Here is a 21586-nt window from a genome sequence, read left to right as displayed (position 1 = left end):
TTTACCAAACTTGGACAGAAGCTTCTGACAATCAAAAGATAGTATCGAGAGGAATAATTTTATTGATTTTTTTCATTATTTTTGATGAGTGTGTGATTAACAGCAAAAGTAGGCGAGACACTGGGTCCCGCGGAACCCTTACAAATTTTTTTATATGTTGGTTGATTTATTTATTATATTACAAAATTTTTAAAATTTCTGATTCTGGTTCTGTTCGTTTTGTGATGTCATTTTATCATAAATTACCTCAAGTTGTGGAAATCTATTTAATAATGTTTACCCTTTAAGTTATTTCAACTAAAAATGCATTACTGTCGCAAGTAATGTGGGAAAGAAAGATGGGACATAAGTAGATATAGGCAGATGTGGTACAGTTTTCCGTAAAAAAGATAATTTTTTTTAGATGTACGAAACTTTTATCATATGATGTTTAACTTTCAAGGTGCATATCATCTGTCATTGTAAAATTTCTAAATCTTAACTCAACCCCAATACAAATATATCTGACACTCTGCAAGTAAATCGAACATTTTTACCAATGGTTAAATTTGAATAGAATTGTATTTTCCCTGGTACATAAGTTGTCGAAATACACCCCTTCAATTACTTGAACCTTGGCTTGAGAATTATTTCCGCAAGTCATCTATAGTGTTTAATTTCTGATATACATTTTAAAATATAGTAATCTACTCCTGGATCGTCCGCGAAAACGGCTTAAATAATCCCGGGTTTTTAAAATTCGATGAAACGGTTTTCGTCGCTGTTTGGGATTTGTCTTTCAATTACTAGTACCTCCATTTCATGCACAAGTTTATATTGACGAAAAGTTCCGGCTTCGCTAGTGCAGGAATTAATTTCATCACGACAGTTATAACATGAATAGCAGGACAAATCGCGAAGTAAAACATTCCGTGAACTGGTATAAGTCTTTTAATATTGGTGATTGCACCTTACTGAAATGACGACTTTAAATGATCTATGGAGTACTTCCACAATATAAATTTCAATTCGAATTTTACATTTAGAGGATTGTCTTGGTGTCTAAAATTTGTCTTTGCAAAAGTTGGACGAAGTTCATGTAATGAGATGTTTTTCCCCATTTCACCATTCTTTTAAATAAATCGTTAAAAGCTATAAACGATCAATAAAAATTGCAAAATTTAACCTGTGTCGAACCTATGTCCCCGGGTGGAGTCTATAGCAACATGCGCTATTCTTTTTTTTCATCAACCTGTTTTTCCAAATTTCACAACACGATTTGTTTTAATTATCATGAACATTTAATTGAAACTTTAGCACATGTAACGACGGAAATTAGCGTCTTTCGAACTTTCGACGTTTGGACAAATTGGCTACTGTTTTGTAATGTGTGGAAGCATTTTATTCCTTTAAGACCCAAACATGTAGTTAATAAGAAAAGAATCTTGTCATTTTTTACTCTTCGTGTATCTAACTTTTGTTTTGATTAATTATAGAAAATACGCGTTAACTGCTTTGAAAAATGAACTATCAACTTGGACAAAATGGCTACTGTTTGAAAAACGACTGTGTAGAGAAGATTTTATTGAATCAGCAATATTTGAACTCACGAACAATGAGGCAAATATTTGTACTTTTGTAGATATTATTATTGTCTTACTATTTTTATTCATTTTCTGCTACTTACAAAATTCACTTTCAGTCGTTGAGATAACGAAAAACGTCGTTGGACATTTTTCTTATTCCCGCTTAATATAAAGCCACCGAGTCAAATAAAATTAACGTCTTTAACGCCACAAAGAACCGACACCTGTCGTTGTTCCTGCCAAGTATCAAGAAGATCAGAGAATAAGAAATAGGATCACTATACATAAGATTTAAAACAGTTTTTCATAAATGTAACGTTGGACATCCGGTTTTTTTCACATAGCTTTGCTAATATAATCATTATATATACTAGATATTACTTAGTATATGATCAAGAGCTGTAAAAACATAATTTGAAACATATATTGAATTTGCTTTAATATTGGTTCGTGTTTTCTAACATTTTTATTTTGTTTTGCGGATGAAATTTCGAAGATTCTGTTTTAAATCCTAGAGGTTGTAGAAACATCGTGTCCAACGTTTGTAAGTAGAAAGAGAGCAATCAATATTTCAATTCACCCTTATTTCACGAAGGCATGTAGTTGGCGCTGGTTTATAGGTAGGATGTATGTCAGTCCTCATATAATTCCACACATATTGGTTCAAACAAGTTTATCAGACTAACTCTGCATCCCTTCCACGGTCGGTATCTCTTTAAATAGGATCGATAAATTATATAAGTTTCTCACAGAAGGTAACCAAAGAAGGTGACAAAAGATTTTGCAACGATACAAATATTAAACTTTACAATATGAATAAATATCTTTAACAAATGAATTCAAATAGCAAAAGCTATGCAATTAACAAATATATACTTATTAAGCATCATGTAAATTAATCAACAATGAAATACTTTAAATATGAAATTTGGAGTTTTACCAAGGGAGCTAATAATTAATTAATGTTAACACTGTCTGCCACACAGCATTTCGGGGCCTCTCCCTCTGGTATCTTTCGTCCCTCTTTTATAGCTGACTATGCGGGGGCTTTTCTAATTATTGGGGGCATTATGATAACATATAGTTGTTAATTTCTGCGTTTAGTCATTTAGTCTCTTGGCAATGATAATACATAGTCTTTAATATATATAGTGATGTCGTTATTACGACATAGCTATGTCGTTAAAACGACATAGTGATGTCGTTATTACGGCATGTTATGTCGAAATAACGACATAGCGATGTCGTTATAACGACATGTTATGTCGAAATTACGACATAGCGATGTCGTAATAACGACATGTTATGTCGAAATTACGACATGCTATGTCGTAATTACGACATAATTTTTTTTTTTGAATGGCCCTTATCGGCTTCCGTAAATGATAGATGAGTTTTCACTTCTTTTTTTTTGTGTATGTTTTTAATGTGGTAAACAAAATAAACATTAATTTTTGAAGTAAACGTTTACAAATTAACTATTTTGGTGATGTGAAATTAACAAAATTTAAACATTGACGTATTTCAAAATTGTAATATGACTGGAGTCACATCTAAAAACGCAACTCTTTGAAGAGTCACATTATTACCTAAGTATATTTTGGTACATAAGTATGAGAGGCATCTGGTATATTCTCTTTGTATCATGTCAAAATGTTTGCAATATTCATATTTTATTACATAACCAGTAAATATCGATCTTGTATAAAACGCTGGAATCAGTTTATATGAAGAATAGCTATATATACTGACTAACTTTAAAAACGCAACTCTAGCTTATCATTTTTTATTCTGATTTTCAATCTGGAGTTTTTGTAAAATAGATAGTTTCGTTTCTGTTTTGTATCCGTTACGTGTCCGTAAAGCCTCGGTAACACCTTACCGGATAGCTCGAACGGACGCCTAACGGATAACTTTTTTTCAATCCGTTCATGTCCGTTAGACGTCCGTTCTTATCCGTTAGACGTCCGTCCATATCCGTTGCATGTCTGTTAAGCGTACGTTTTATCCGTCGATGTCCGTTCTGTCCGGTGGAAAATTTTGAGCATGTTCAAAACTTTGAACGGACGTCCAACGGATAAAATGTCCGTTGAACGTCCGTTGGGCGTCCGTTTTGTACGGTACTCGTCCGTTTCGTTTCCGTTTTGTATCCGTTACGTGTCCGTTATACATCCGTTGGAGGTCTGGAAGATAAATTCACCAACGGACTTCTACCGGACGTTTAACGGATAAAACGGATGTGGAACGGATGAGAAACGGATTTCTTCCGGACGTATAACGGATAAAACGGATGGTGAACGGATCTGCAACGGATAAATGCCAATTGAAAATTTCGCGTGAGAAATGCCAATTATTGGTATGTCAGATTTCTTAAGGTTCATGACTTCATAATTGAGCTTAGAGTATAGGCACGTCTTCACAATCAAGCAGTTCTTATTCAGGCCAGACACTGCCCTTTGTCGGAATTTTGAAGAACAAAGCAAAACCAGTTACACAGAAACATTTTGAATATTTATGCGATTTACATGTATTATTATTGTCGCCTTTGATTTTTGCTAAATCTTGTTCATCCGTTTTATCCGGTACGCATCTGTTAGGTGTCCGTTTTATGCGGTACTCGTCCGTTGGTTGTACGTTCGACATCCGTTCTGTCCGGTACGTGTCCGTTTCTCGTACGTTGCATATCCGGTGTGTGTCCGTTATGCATCCGTTACACGTCCGTTTTTTTCGTTCAGTACATCAACGGACTCTCAACGGATAACAATTTTGTCAACGGACAACTTTTATTTTCATCCGTTAGGCGTCCGTTCGTGCTATACGGTAAGGTGTGACCGAGGCTTTATACATCCGTTGGAGGTCTGGAAGATAAATTCACCAACGGATTTCTACCGGACGTTTAACGGATAAAACGGATGAGAAACGGACTTCTAACAGATGTATAACGGATAAAACGGACGATGAACGGATCTGAAACGGATAAATGCCAATTGAAAATTTTGCGTCAGAAATGCCAATTATTGGTATGTCAGATTTCTTAAGGTTTATGAATTCTTGTTATTCATAATCGATCTTTGAGTATAGGCACGTCTTCACAATCAAGCAGTTCTTATTCAGGCCAGACACTGCCCTTTGGTGGAATTTTGAAGAACAAACCAAAACCAGTAACACAGAAACATTTTGAATATTTATGCGATTTACATGTATTGTTATTGTCGCCTTTGATTTTTCCGTAAATCTTGATCATCCGTTTTATCCGATACGCTTATAACACTGGACACTTTTAATTTGCAAAACACTCATTTGCAAATCCGCCGCCGCCTCAAACAAGAGCTACAATATCATGTATATAACCAAAATGTGCAGAATTACATGGGATTCAATAATTTCATTGGTTTTCTACAGTTACTTTCATATTTATTTTGCAATTTGAATTATAAAAACATGGGATTTTCAATATCCCATGGGACAGGGCAAAATCCCATGGGATTTACCATTATCCCATGGGATTTTGGTTAAATCCCATGGGATTTTTTTTGGTCCCATGGGATTATTGTAGTCCCATGGGATATTTGTTGTCCCATGGGACAAAAAAAATCCCATGGGATTTTTATTATCCCATGGGATTTTAAATATCCCATGGGACAAATTAAAATCCTATGGGATTCTAATTGTAAATATATAGATATAAATAAACAGTAATGTGTATGTTACAATGTATTCTATTTGGTAGTAAATTATTATAAGATGAATCTTTTTAATTGAATATCTTTTTTTCTTGGGAAATGTTAATTTAGCATATTGTTCTTTAACTGTTCAAAACTAAACTTTTAAACAACAAAGCAGATAATGTAAGTATCAATATATGTTTATTCATGAATTATAGAATACTTTCTTGAAACACAATTATTTGCCATTTGAAATCAATAAAAACTCTATTGTTAGGCTTAACATACTAGTAGCTATTTAAGTAAATCTATTTTTTTCACAATATCCCTCAACACAAAACATTAATAGTTTCTTATCATCCAGCATTGTTTGATGGTATAGTCCACTTTTTGGACATTCAGCACAGAACTTTGACATTATTGTGGTTTCAATATTTTTTGGAATTTAAAAGAACTTCAAATCATTGACTGAGTGATGAAAATAATAACTGATCCAACTTTTGTCTTTGAATTTATTCTGGTCTTGTTTCTATGTTTTCTCCATTTATTCTAGGTGGTGAATTTCAATCCTTCTGAAAAAGAACCAATAAAATCTAAAGTAATGGATTATACAAAATTGTTTTCATACATGTAGCAATAATATGATTTTCAATAAAAATAGCTATGCGGTATGGATTTTACTGATTGTTAAAGGTTGTCCAGTGTCATCAGTTGCTAACGGCCTACATCCTTTGGTCTCTGATGGAGGGTTGTCAAATTAGCAATATACCACATCTTCCTATTCTAATACCATATAACAATCAATTAATTTATTCTTCTTTATAACATTTGGGTATTTTCCCAAGTTATATACATAATATATATATATACTGTAAATTCGGAATTAATGCCAGTTTTTTTTTATTGCGAAAAATGCAACGGAGTTGTAAACGCAATAATTTAAACTCGCATTATGAAATATTTTATATGGATTAAACAGGATTTTTCTCAAAATCGTAAAATTTAAAATCGCATTTATTAAAGTCTAAAATGACAGAATCGCAATAATAAATGCACGCAATAATTTATGAATTTACAGTATAAAGATCAATGTTAAAACTTTAGACAACTATAATAACATTCCATTATTCACAAGAATTTGCAATATATTATACAAAATGCAGACAACAGAAGCAATATTTCTTTAAGCTTTTGAAGTTCAGACAGATTTCAATTTGTGTTTTATTTCAATGAAAAAATACCTTGAACTCTTTGAACATATTGGAAATTATAACATTGATACAAAAAAATATGTATGTTTTATCCTTATTTTTTGTGTTGCTGGCTTGCTGTCTCATTTTAATATACATTTAAACATACATCAATAATCTTCTTCTTTATTAAAAGTAAAAATGGGATATTTTTGATTTTGATATCCCAAAACATTATAGTTCTATCAAATAACTTATTACCAAGTTCAAAAACACCAATGTGTTTGATATTAATTTTAAGACATGTATAAATGTTCCAGACCATATCAGTATTCGGATCTTACTTTTACGGTCCAGAACTTAGTCCCACCATATGTGTACAGTCAGACCATTTAAAGTATACTTGTACTGTCTGGTACCAGCTCGACCAAACCTGTGTTTTTATTTTAACTGCAATTAAACTTTTTGTATTAATCTATTAAAAATTTCAGTTATGTTGATCTGTACTGTACATTTGTTTGTAATAAACTTGACCAACTTCTTAAAATTGGGCAGACTGTATGTGTACAGTCCAAATACTTGTATGTTCTGGAACATAAACATGATTAACAAGCATTTGGCAGGATGTCATGCTAAAATCCCATTAATATTAGTACTAAATTTTGAGTATATACATGTAAATCCACAAGTTACTTACTGAAATTCATGGTGAACACTCACCAAAAACTTACAATTTAGAGGAAAGACTGGAAAGATGAATGCACTAACACTATCAAAACAGAGCATAAAACTTACCGAAAAACAAGATGTTTTACATTTATCCAGGAGCAGGATAATTGAAAAGTTGTTTTTTTCTTTCTCTGCTGTCCATCATATAACCTTTGAATTCATACATGCAAAATATGAAAATCTGCAAAGGTAAGACCTAGAACCTCAACTTATCCACATTTTGAATTTTGAACTGCATACTTGTCCTTTTCATCTTGCTGACAACCTAAACATAAAAAAATGATAAAAACATAATTCTAGATTGACTTTGTGTTTTTATTTTTGTTGGTACATGTACAAACAATTTTCCCAACTTTAAAACGAAAACATCATCACCAAAGAGGAGGTCATACTAACCTCCGCAATATTTAAACAAACCGAAATTATTACTTGATTAAGATCTTGTCGTAATTTTTGAAAACTTGATGTCTATTGCATACTTATATTCCTTTGTACGAGAGTATGCATATTAAGATGGACTCCATGGACTTTTATGTAAGCATGATTAATTTTACAGTCACTGACAGTTTTTCAGCTCTATGTGTACATTTTGAGAGAATCTTGCAATACTGTATATTCTGATATTCAGAACTTATTGTAAGATTTTTATTAAGACAACTGAAAGCTGTATCTCGTTTTCATTTCTGATACATATTTATGAGCTGAAGACCAGTGCCGAATTTTTCTCACTGCATTGAAGACCCATAGGTGACCTTCGGCCGTTGTCTGCTCTTTGATTGGGTTGTTGTCTCTTTGTCTAATTCCCAGTTTCCACTTCCCATTTTATATCATGTATGCTGATTTTTTTTAAATTACAATATTCAATCATGCAATTTTGTCCATTATTGAAAATACGATAAGCAAAAATAAATGCACAAAAAATTTAACATTGTTATATCTATGTAAAAGACTTTTTTTTAAATTCAAAACAGTTGCCTACACTGTTAATTTCCTTGTTTGATTTCATATTTTTAAAGCCTTTATAGCTAGCTAGATGGTATGCCGGGGCGGATCCAGCCATTTTAAAAAGGGGGGGTTCCCAACCCAAGACAAAGGGGATGGTCCTATATTCATTTGATTTGTTTTATTGTCTCATACAAGAATATATATGGTTTGAGGGTGGGGATCAGGGATCCTGAAATTTTTTCACCTAACCACGGGATGACAGGGGATCTCAACCATTTAAAAGTTTCTCAAACATGTGGGGGGTGGGGGTGAACCCCATGGACTCTCCCTATATTTCCTTTGATATGTTTTATTGTTCTATACAAGAATATATAAATATGGTTTAGGGGTGGGGATCTTGACCGTTTACAAGTTTTCAAACTAGAGGGGGTGGGACTTCACTTTTATTTTATTTCATTATTAATTTTATAGTCCCCGACAAGAATATATATGGTTTAGGGGTGGGGATCTGGATCGTTCACAAGATAATAGCACATTCTCAAATTGAACAGGGTGGGGTAACCCCCAAAGAACTCCTTTTAATTTCATTTGATTTGTTTTATCGTCCCATTCAAGAATATATATGGTTTAGGAATGGGGATCTGGACCGTTTACAAGATAATAGCATATTCTAAAATTGAAAGGGGTGGGGATTACCTCCCATGGACTCACCCTCCCTTCTTTCTTCCCCCCGAAATACCTTTTAATAAGCCCCAATGCACAGATAGTTCACAGTATTTTCCCTTGATTTACACTAAAGAATATACACTATACAGGTGTAATTTTTTTTTTAAAAGATAATACAACTGAAGACCACCATGACCACAGTGGTGGATCCAGAATTTTTCATAAGTGGGGCCCACCGACTGCCTAAGAGGGGCCTGCTCCTGCCATGACTCAGTGATTCCATATATAATCAACCAATTCTTTTCCCAAACAGGGGGCCCTGAACTCCTGATCCCCCCTTTTTTTTCCTCATTTCAATCACCCTGATATAAATTTAGTATTATCACTTACAATAGGAATGGTTTGAATTCCCCAATAATTCTTATATACCATTAATATCAACATATTTCATTTTTGATAAATGAAAGGCAAAAGTTTTCTATGCCTATGGGTAGAAATGGATAGTGGGAAGCTTTCAGATTCACACCATGCCGGTGGCTGTGTTCAAAGTGCTGGGTTTTTATGACCCTCGTTGTTTGCGGACTAACTATTTAGGCCAGTGGTGGATAATAGTGTGCGTGCCTTAATCTTCTATACCTTCTTAATCAATATATTCAAATACTGACGGCAAGTGTTGTAATGATGTATCAATGTCTTTTGAAATCACCGTGCTATTTACATGTGGGATCGAGAATGCAGGGGAAGGAAACTTGTCAATTATGTTTATTTCTAAGCCAAAATAAAATGAGCCGCCGTAAAATTAACCTTGGGTAATAACAGTGCATGTAAGGCTCGTCTCGGAGGGGTGTCTTTTTTTCTGTCTTCTTTTTTTAGTTATATTTTTAATAACTTACACTTTTTTTCCATTATTCTCTTTCTTTCACTATTCTTTATTCCTTTTTTTCTTTGTCCTTTGTTCTCTATTCTGTCAATTCACATCCATACCCTCTTATGTGTATGTGGACTTACTGTAGTTTATTTTTTAGTTCTGGCAGAGATATTAGATACAATATATATGTCTCTGGTTCTGGTATTATACGATAAGTCAATTTCTTTTTCATGCAGTGTCATGAAATATAATGGTTTTATGCATATCAGCCAAGATTGTGCGCAACATTTTAATAAACAATTCAACACTATATACCCGTTATGTGAATTTTATTAAAATCGATGAGGAACATGAATTTGGCAGCTAGTGCCCCTTAAACAGGTAAAGTTCAATTAACAAATTCTGATCTACTGGCATTCAACACCAAATTACTTACTTGCTGTATATTGATAAATGTGATTGTATATTGTCAATACCTCAACATCGAGAATACGTCATGCGAGGTGTTGGTCGCTACGTTTGATACGGGGTCAACGGTTGCGGCTTCGAGACAGAGAAAAACATCCAGGTAAAAAGTGTAGAATTTTGTTTTTGAAAATTTGAGTTGTAAATTTTCCTAAAAAGTACTTAATTCCGTTCATCTAGTTGTAAATTTTCCTAAAAAAAAGTACTTATTTCCGTTAATCTATTATGGGTATAAACTAAACTGAACAAGAAAAGTATTAGTAAACAGACAGAAAGTCCGACGTTGAATTAATTATTTTACAATTAATTGTTTACATATATGAGAGAATGTTTTAGGCGAATTTTCTTTAATAACAGATAAATGTATTTTAGGTTCAGGAAATGATTTATTCTTCGGGTACGTCTAAACAACCGCTCAGGACCTCCTGAGTGCACTCAGGACATACAAAGTGCACTCAGGACCCATTACCGTAATCATATCTGCACACATGATGGATGTTTATATTCGTTATACGCTTCTTATTTTAGAGTTAAATTTTGGTAGAAGTTGAAATCGCAGGGGCGGATTCAGCCATTTTAAAAAAGGGGGGGTCCTAACCCAGGACAAAAAAGGGGGGTTCAGCTACATGTCCCCATTCAAATGCATTGATCGGCCAAAAAAAGGGGGGTTCCAACCCCCCGGAACCCCCCTCCCCCCTCTGGATCCGCGCCTGAATCGAACTTAGATAGATATGTTAATTCTTATAAAATAATAAGGGCACGTGTCACTGATTACACAACTACTGAGCCATGAATTATCCAATCAACAAAATTGATTGGATTATCTTTATTGTTTTTTAGGAATTGTATTGTTTAGTTCAGTTTTATCTTTAACATGAATTTGCATATAGAAAAAATAAAATATATATCTCATTCGATGTGCTTTTTCTGTTTATTTTTCATGATGACGGGTAAATTAATTTGTTGTGTTTTGCAGTTCACGAATAAAGAAAATTATTTTATAGTTGCGTTTTTTTCTGTAACAAGTTCGATTTTTGTTTTTCAGTGTGATTCTTTCTCTCTCTCTCTCTCTCTCTCTCTCTCTCTCTCTCTCTCTCTCTCTCTCTCTCTCAATCAAGTTTTTAAACAAACACAATGTTGACTGAATATCAAATTTTATTACATTTGTATATCTTTATTCTCAACAAACCATTATACAAGAGAAGACAATTATGTACAATATTCAGTTTAACCTTAACGGAAATCTGTGCACGAAGACTTAGTCGTGGTTTGAACGGATTTCGTGTCAATAAACTGTCTTCGAAATAGTCTTTCTTTGTTAATGTTTGTGTCATTTTGGTCTTTTGTGGATAGTTGTCTCATTAGCAATCATACCACATCATCTTTTTTATAATTTCTCTCTACTACAATCTAACTTACATATTTTTTTAGAAATAATTATACCCAAAATATCATAATTTTCAAAAAACGGAGACGAAAACGGAGACAAGTTCATTTTCAGAATTTATTTTCGCATTGAAATTCGTTTCAGGCTTGTGAAACTGGACAAAACGACTTTAATTAGAGAAAAAAAACTTAATAAAAACGGATTTCTTAAAATATTCGTATAACTCAAAAATAAAATTCCTGGACAAGTTCGATAAAAATGAGAAATAACATCTAACTACATGTATATGAGTTTGATTGTTTGAAAAGTACGGCTTTTACCGTTAAGAACGGATTCCATATACAAAACTTTAATTAATATAAATTCTTTTATTAAAGTATGAACATTTATTTCCCTTTTCAAACTCGTGCAAAGAATTAATTACTGGTCCAGGACATGATAATAAAATTAAGAATAAAACTTAAAAATTTATGGAACGAAATTTTAATAAAAGACGAAAATCTTAAAACATCGTGATATTCATTCTAAACGTCACAATATTACTTCCTGCATGGTCACACTGTACAAACAACACAATATATAAAACAACAATAAAGATACTCCAATTAATTTTGTTGATTGGATAATTCATGGCTCAGTAGTTGTGTAATCAGTGACACGTGCCCTTATTATTTTCTAAGAATTACAAATGTAACATATCTATCTAAGTTCGATTTCAAATTCTACCAAATTTAACTCTAAAATAAGAAGCGTATAAAGAATATATGCATTCATCCTGTGTGCGATGACTATAAAGGGTCCTGAGTGCACTTCGTATGTCATGAGTGCAATCAGGAGGTCCTTCAAGCGGTGTTTAGACGTACCGTTATTCTTCTGGAAGCTTCAAATTTTTTTTTTATCAATAACTTTTACACAAGGTGACATTTTTGTTTTTTGACAGCATGAACCCCAGTTAATGAGCAAACACAAATTAAGAAAGAAAATCGTTTACAATTAAATTTCATAGAAGGAAAAAAGGGGGGGGGGCTAATAAACAAATTTTATTTACGCTCACATACTTCTAAACAGATTTGCATATGTAAGCTCTCTATAGATAATGTTAAATTATTTCAGGAGTTTTGAAAAAAAGAATATATACAGTTTAATTTCGACTAAAATAGTGATTCTTTTTATAGATTAGGTACCTCAGTTTCGACTCAACATTTCATTTTGAATTGTTGGATGGCAAACTCTTTAGGAGAATATTGTATCTGTTCTTTATGTAATTATGGTGATATTGGCGATAATATTCATTATAACAAGTCCCACATTGTACATATAATAAGATCTATATTTTTCAACGTTTTCAAAATGAAATAACTTGAATTGAAAATTTCCCAACTGTGAAAATTTGTTATTTCTAAACGTCTTTAATTATTATTTCGGAAAAAAAATTATTTAGCATATTCATATATTTTCATAATTTTTTCCAAGGAAACCTTTTTTTTTACAAAGTTTACTTCTATATGTTTTTAATCATCACCAGCGACTTATTCTCTGCCATCACCAATTAGTCCTAATTATTAAAGATCAATTGACCAAATTCAAATGATGATTGGTATATCGTATTGAATATGACCATCGGTCATCCGTGACGTATCCCAAATAACGACGCATGCCGATAGATAGATCAAAGTTTATTAATTAGCGTCTCGCAATTTAAATTTCATCAAGGGGACTTAATTAAACCAGTTACTATACAAATCTTGAAAAAACGATGTACATGTACTTTTTAATATTTTTAAAACAAATTACAAAATCACCGAATATAAATGTTTCTTTCTTGCAGGTTTTGGCATTTGAAAATAACATTAACGTTTTGGAATTCTAATGCAAAAGACAGTCGATTCAAACTGAAATAACTTCTTTAAAGATGGTTTGATTTTTTTCAGAGACACATGTATTATATATGTCTCAATACATGTATTATATGTCTCTGATTTTATCAAAACAAAAATTACAAAATTATAAAATATGTTAGTTATCGAATGTATACCCTGAACTCTTACTATTTATATACATGTCCTAAGTTACTTAATGTCCTGTGTGCAACCAGGAGATCCTGAACGGTTTTTAAACGTACCATTATTTTATATGCATATATTCAAAGCTGTTCTTAATTATATGCATACTAGGCACAGGCACTTGTCTCAAAAAAAATTTCCTATATACCTTAATATAACACGTGTTATATTAAGGTATAAAGGAAAAAAATTTTTGAGACAAGTGCCTGTGATACTAGGTATCAGTGGCGGATCCAGGGGGGAGGGTTTCGGGGGTTGGAACCACCCCTTTTTTTGAACGATCAATGCATTTGAATGGGGACATATGGTTGGAACCACCCCCTCCCCCTTTTGTCCTGGGTTGGGACCCCCTCCTTTTCAAATGGCTGGCTCCGCCGCAGAGGTATATTTATATATATATATATATGTGTGTACCAGCCCCCTCCTAAATCTTGGGAAACAAATGGTAGATTATATAGGGAATCACGGAAGCATGACTGGACGTGACCCCTCTAAGGCAGTCAATGAGTCCCCACTTATGAAAATTTCTGGATCAACCATTGCTTAGTTCTAGTTATCTTAGGTCCTAGTGTGAAATAAAGCCAATAGGTCTTTTTAAACACATCTTTATTCATACATGTATCTATACGTTTTCTCACGGATTTGTTCATGCAATACTGAAGTTTATATTTGCTACTTTTCTTCTTAATTTCATATAATTTTTTTTTTTTGATTTTTTTTCTTCGAAAAATTAGTGGTGTTGAAATAGGGAATGGACACAGATACCTTATCACATTTAACCAAAGAAATGTTGTATAATGTCATTAATCTGTATTACACGTAGACAGGATGTTCTCTAGAAAACTATACGTTATACACAACCGAGAATACACGCACTGTCGTAATGGAACTTGAATTACTGTATGTTATAGTTACCTGTAATCAGCTTTGCAACACCATGTCATGACAGTTCAAAAAGATTTTCTTCAAATCAAAAGGGAATATTCATTTTTTCTGTAAAATTTAAAACTTTAAAAAGTAGACTTTGACAAAATTATGAAATAGAAAGAATTGAACAATTTAAAATCGTATTTCAACAAAGATTTAGATATAATTTTACAACGATCCTTAAAAAATAACCAAACAAACGTTGAATCAAACGATATGAACCTACGCAGTTTTATATTAAAATACTGACACACACCAGTTTGCCATCTCAGTATGCAAGGCAAGGGTGCTTGGTGAGGTGCTGGAACTTGATGTACATGTATCATTAAGTTAATACAGTTCTGTTAGGATTGACTGCCTTTTTACAGAGACTTTCTATTCTTACTGTTATCAGTTAGTATAGACGGTTCCTGGCTTAGAATGATTCTCTGCTCAGCAAATGGTGCGTAATTAGCATTTGAATCAAATTTCTTGTAGAAGTAAAAAACACAAATTAATGTATTTGACAACTTTATTCAGGAGCACAGTCTATATTATCCGGCGTAAATAACTTCGAGATTTATGTGGAAGTTTACTCTGCTGCTCGATCTATGCTAATCGATGTTCCAGTATATTTCATATTTATATTTATTCGTGAGGCCTCGTCATCGTTTATATTCACTAAAAGCACAGTCGCCTAAATATTTTATATGGCGAAAAAATTGCGAAAATTGGGGGAAATAATATATTTTTAGTAGCATTATTATTTTAAAATCTTAAGAGATTTCTTGCAAATTTAACTCTAAAATGAGAAGTGTATGACGATCTATAACGAATATATACATCCATCATGTGTGCAGATACGACGGCGACTATATAGGGTCTGCCATGAGTGCACTTTGTATGCCCTGCATGTGTGCACCCAGGAGGTCCTCCTGAGCGGTGTTTAGACGTACCGGGAAAATCTTATCTGATTCAGGATCATTTCATCGGTTACACTCCCCTGTCACCAGTGATTCTTTTTTGCTGACATTCTGAAAAAGTATTGTGTAGTCCCTGTGTAAGTGTTGACTCTCAACTTGCACATGTGATTTTTTAACACTCCCCGGACTTCTGCGAAAAACAATTATTCAGTTCACTGATTAAGATGGAAGGTAAACGAACAGAAAGTCACAGGACATTCCGACAAAAAGTCACAGGACAAAAAGTCAAACACATGTCAAACTCAGGCATAAAGTAACAAAGTAGATAGGACAAAAAGTCACAAACAATTTGTTGACAATTGATTGAATATAAATGAAAACAGATTTTGAAATATCTTCTTTTTATTACATAATTATATTCATTTTTAATTTTAGGAAATTGTTCATAATAAAAAAAGGAGATGTGGTATGATTGCCAATGAGACAACTGTCCACAAGAGACCAAAATGACACAGACATTAACAACTAGAGGTCTTTACGGCCTTCAACCATAAGCCAATATAAAGAAGATATGGTATGATTGCCAATGAGACAACTGTCCACAAGAGACCAAAATGACACAGACATTAACAACCATAGGTCACACTACAGCCTTCAACAATGAGCAAAGCCCGAGGTATAGCCCATACCGCATAGTCAGCTGTAAAAGGCAATCATACTATATCTTTTTTTTTATATTTACATGTTAAAAAATGCGTGCAAATGTAATCAAAAGCTGCACACAAACGTAATGATTTTTGTGCGTAAATGTAATGGTAATGTGCGCAAACCTAATGCACTGATTTATTTGTTTTTAATAAATTTTAATTTAAAGTTGCTACATCATGTTCATGTATAAAACTTCAAGAAAATACAAAAAGAGTGTTTTCTTGTTCAAAGAAAAATAATCTCAAAACTAAATTGTGACTTTTTGTCCTGTGACAGTGTGTGACTCTTTGACTGTGACTTTCTGTCCTACATTCAGATTGAATAGGGGAGTTTGGTTGACCCCGCCTCCCTCTATCTGAGACTACTATCTCAGTGATGAGCTTTATGTTTCATGTACAAATGTATTGTGCTTGTCATATATGTATGTCGGATAAAAGCTCTACAGACCTTTAATATGTTGTATTGTTATATGTATAACCGACAATAAAGAAATAGCCCCTAACAAGTAAGAATTAGGTTACTTCTTTTTGTTTTGACATCTTGCATGGATTTTTATAGCCCCGTATTAAAATTATGCCCCCACTTTAAAAAAGGGGGGGTATACTGTTTTACCCCTGTCTGTCCATCCATCCTTGCGTCAGTCAGTCCGTCCGATGAATATTTTTCGTCCCATTTTCCTTAGGAACTACAATAGAAGGATTTCTGAAATTTGGTTTCAGGGTTAAATAAGTCGGCTATACTGTGTGATGCATTTTCAGATTCATCACTCGACAACTTCCTGTTTTCCCAACACTTGTATGATTTTACACATGATAGCCAAGTTGAAAGTTGAAAACTAACAACCTAATGTATGTACAAAAAAATTGAAAACAGATATGTTACACATAAACAAACGACAATCACTTAATTATCGGATCCTGACTTAGAACAGGCACAACCATAACAAATTGGCAGGGTATAAGGAACTTTGAAAATATTTAGTTTTTGTGGTTTGGTCTATTTTCCGGATACTGTAAGCAATAAGGCCCCTTTATTTAGTGAATGAAATAATTGTAAGATGCACTTAGCTGTCTGTCATATTTTATATGAACTTGACCTCATTTTCATGGTTCATTGGTCAATGAAACACTGCATTGTTTTGTCAGTTTATCATATGTTTAAAGTTACAGGTAGATTATATTTGGTAGATATGAAACAATTGTAAGTTGTGCATGTCTGAATGGCAGATTCATATATAAACCATGACCGCATTTTATTGTTCTTTGGTCAATGATAAGTTTTCTTGGTTTTGTCATTTTATTAGGCCACATTTAAAAGAATGTTTGTTTCCCCTCCCCCGGGTCTACCCTTTGTAAACAGACCAGGAAGGCAGGTTCTTTTTAGCTCACCTGACCTGAAAGGTCAAGTGAGCTTTTCTCATCACTTGGCGTCCTTCGTCTGTCGTCCTGCGTCCGTCGTCCGTAAACTTTTACAAAAATCTTCTCCTCTGAAACTACTTGGCCACAATCATCCTTGGGGTATCTAGTTTAAAAAATGTGTGGCGTGACCCGTCAAACCAACCAAGATGGCCGCCATGGCTAAAAATAGAACATAGGGGTAAAATGCAGTTTTTGGCTTATAACTCAAAAACCAAAGCATTTAGAGCAAATCTGACAATGGGTAAAATTGTTGATCAGGTCAAGATCTATCTGCCCTGAAATTTTCAGACGAATCGGACAACCTGTTGATGGGTTGCTGCCTGTGAAATGGTTATTTTAAGAAAATTTTGCAGTTTTTGGTTATTATCTTGAATACTATTATAGATAGAGATAAACTGTAAAAGCAATAATGTTCAGCAAAGTAAGACCTACAAATAAGCCAACATGACAAAAATTGTCAGTCGACCCCTTAAGGAGTTATTGCCCTTTATAGTCAATTTTTAACAACTTTTCATCATTTTTTGTAACTTTTTTAAAAATATTCTTCTCTGAAACTACTTTGCCAAATTTAACCAAACTTGGCCACAATTATCATTGTGGTTTGTAGTTTATAAAATGTGTCCGATGACCCAGCCTACCAAACAAAATGGCCAACATGGCTAAAATTAGAACATAGTGGTAAAATGCAGGTTTTGCTCTATATCTTTGAAACTAAGACGTTTAGGGCAAATCTTTCAAGATTTAAATGTCCATCAGAATAAGATATATCCCCTCACAAATTTTCAGTTGAATTGGACAACCTGTTGTTGGGTTGCTGCCCTAAAATTGGTGATTTTAAGGTAATTTTGCAGTTTTTGGTTATTATCTTGAATACTATTATAGATAGAGATAAACTGTAGACAGCAATAATGTTCAGCAAAGTAAGATCTACAAATAAGTCAGCATGATCAAAATTGTTAGAGGACCCCTTAAGGAGTTATTGCCCTTTGTAGTCAATATTGAACAACTTTTCGTCATTTTTGTAACTTGTATAAAAATCATTTCTAAAACTACTTGGCCAAATTTAACCAAACTTGGCCACATTCATAATACTAGGGTAACTATTTTAAAAAAAAAGTGTCTAATGACCCCGCCTACCAACGAAGATGGCCGACATCAGTAAACACATTAACAGGTGAGCGACACAGGCTCTTGAGAGCCTCTAGTTTTTTTTAACTGGATGTGATTGTCATAGCATGGTCACATGAATGGTTTGACTTGTCCAGTCCAGGCCACTTATCAGTTGTTTGTGCTCAATTTGAGTGTATTTATTTAGATTATCAATCCTTCTGCTTTTAACCAAAAATGGAAACAAATTATTTTCAGGAAAAAATTAATTTCAATTTTTTTGTGGAAAATATTTTTTTGACCCGGGCGCTTATTTTTGACCCGTGTGGGGGGAGGGGAAACAAACATATTTTTAATTTTGGCCTTAGATTTTTTAAGCATAGGTCTACTTGTTGTATGGAATGACTACAAGGTATCATATAAAAAAAGATGTCTGCCTACCAAGGTTAATTTTACTGTGACCTCATATTCATAGAATAATGGTAATATTCATGATATTGAACAGCAAGAATGATGAGTAAGTTGATGTTATATACAAATAAGACAAAATTTTCAGTTGCCTACTAATTATGTAATACATGTAGTAGTTATTTTTGTCATTAAATGATGTTTACCCTTTTATGTGTAGGGCAAGAACTTGAAAGATAAAGGGGAAACTATAAACAGAAGAAATTAGCAACAAAATAAGATTTACAGAGGTCAACAAAGCCTAAATGGTAAGTCCACTGTTATAAAAGTTTTTTTCCTTGAATAATGATTAAATATTTATTAAAATAAGATGTGGTATGATGAAAGAGAAAACTATCCATCAGAGTTCAATTTAGTGGATGTAAGCATTGTAATTACTTATTAGAGGCCATTGATGACCTGTAAGTAATGAGAAAACCCATACCTTATACATGTTATAGTAATCTATAAAAGTCAACACTAACCAAATTTAAAACAGAGCATCAATTCTAACGTCAAATATACCAGACTAATTTATAAAAACAAAAAATTATGAAAAATAAAAATGACGGATATGAACCAACATCAACCACTGAACTATGTACAAGCTCCTGATATTAGACAGGTATAATATGGCTGGGTTGATATAAAAATAAGAAACACTTAGTAGTCTGATTTCCAATGAGACATTTCTCCAATAGAGATCAAATGACATTTAAGGAGGCTCTAGGGTATAACAATTTCAGAAAAATGTTTAATATTTTTTTTTCATAACTCATTTTATTTATAACTTTATCATATGGTACACCAAATCATTCAAAACAATCAATTCGGTTTGGCCCCAGATGACTTTTAAAATGCATATATCATTGAAAAAGCTCCAAATTATCTCCCTTTGGTGCAAAAATGCCATTTTTTGGCATTAGAAATGTAATATCTTATTTAACTCATCGGTGGCCTATATTTTTTTATTATAATTTTAAATAAGCTGTACTTTAACTAAACTATTATAAAATTTAAGCGATTTCTGTAATTTAGTACTTGAATATTTATAAGATTAAAGTTTATCATATTAATCATAAACATGATAAAATAGCCATTTTATTGATCTCTTCACTGATAATTTTTGAGTTTGTGTATTTGTAGGTCAGACATCTCGATTTTCATGGTCATCATTCACAGATCAATACTGAACGGAAAACTTAAAGCTGATATTTTTCTCCATAGTGCGACTTTTTTATTAATTTGAAATGGAACATGTTTTTTCCTACATTTATTTGAAAGAGGAAATTTCAACATGATGACTATAAACAAAAAGGAGTCATATCATCACGATCATTGATGCACAAGAACTTGATCATATAAATACAACAATGTAATTATCAATTGAAAGATGGAACGAATGAACAAGATATTAGAATGTTGTTGTCCAAATAAACTTGCTTTGTCTTCTCATTTGAATCTCTCCATTCAATAAAGATGTACAGAGGAAGATCTTTGAAGAACAGATTGAAAAAATGTTTTGTCTAAGAATTGCAGGAATATTCTAGTGAATGAAATTATTTATTGACTTCACTCTTATATAGTGGACTGAATAATTGTACATAGCAAGTTGTGAATAAAGAAAGCAAAAACTTTAACAAAAAGTGTTTATATTATAAATTTGCAAATATAAGCATACTATTATGTACACCACAAAGGTATATATAATTCAAATTGTTTGCCTATACAAGTATTGCAATGAACCTATAACAAAGAAAATCTTACCTCATGAAAAGAGTGAACTATTCAGTCAGAATATGAAATATTTTTTCAGTTCTATTTTTCATAATAGAATAAACAAGACAAAGATTTCAAAACAATATTTTTAGCTCACCTGGCCCGAAGGGCCAAGTGAGCTTTTCTCATCACTTGGCGTCCGGCGTCCGTCGTCCGTCGTCCGTCGTCCGTCGTCCGTCGTCCGTCGTCGTCGTCGTCCGTCGTTAACTTTTACAAAAATCTTCTCCTCTGAAACTACTGGACCAAATTAAACCAAACTTGGCCACAATCATCATTGGGGTATCTAGTTTAAAAATTGTGTCCAGTGACCCGCCCAACCAACCAAGATGGCCGCCATGGCTAAAAATAGAACATAGGGGTAAAATGCAGTTTTTGGCTTATAACTCAAAAACCAAAGCATTTAGAGCAAATCTGACTGGGGTAAAATTGTTTACCAGGTCAAGATCTATCTGCCCTGAAATTTTCAGATGAATCGGACAACCCGTTGATAGGTTGCTGCCCCTGAATTGGTAATTTTGAGAAAATTTTGCTGTTTTTGGTTATTATCTTGAATATTATTATAGATAGAGATAAACTGTGAACAACAAAAATGTTCAACAAAGTAAGATCTACAAATAAGTCAACATGACCAAAATGGTCTGTTGACCCCTTTAGAAGTTATTGCCCTTTATAGTCAATTTTTAACCATTTTTCGTAAATCTTAATTATCTTTTACAAAAATCTTCTCCTCTGAAACTACTGGACCAAATTAAACC

At 33.1% G+C, this 21586-nt stretch overlaps 2 long non-coding RNA genes across 3 annotated transcripts; one reads left to right on the top strand and one right to left on the bottom strand.

Moving 5' to 3' along the window:
* Window positions 1-5412: 5412 nt before the first annotated feature.
* On the bottom strand, window positions 5413-10130 carry LOC139512452 (uncharacterized). 2 transcript variants are annotated; one of them, XR_011662266.1, is made up of 3 exons: window positions 9397-10130; window positions 7216-7414; window positions 5413-5802 (listed from the first exon to the last, which is right to left on the bottom strand). It is a non-coding gene; the product is annotated as an uncharacterized lncRNA (long non-coding RNA). The 2 variants fall into 2 exon arrangements; XR_011662265.1 differs by lacking the exon at window positions 9397-10130 and having other exon boundaries at window positions 7216-9390.
* Window positions 10131-15254: 5124 nt separating this feature from the next.
* Window positions 15255-20698, top strand: LOC139512450 (uncharacterized). Its single transcript, XR_011662264.1, has 3 exons — window positions 15255-15603; window positions 19234-19321; window positions 20199-20698. It is a non-coding gene; the product is annotated as an uncharacterized lncRNA (long non-coding RNA).
* Window positions 20699-21586: the final 888 nt, after the last annotated feature.

Source organism: Mytilus edulis, chromosome 2, assembly GCF_963676685.1.
Source record: "Mytilus edulis chromosome 2, xbMytEdul2.2, whole genome shotgun sequence".
NCBI lineage: Eukaryota > Metazoa > Mollusca > Bivalvia > Mytilida > Mytilidae > Mytilus > Mytilus edulis.
This window is presented reverse-complemented; position numbering and strand designations above follow the sequence as displayed.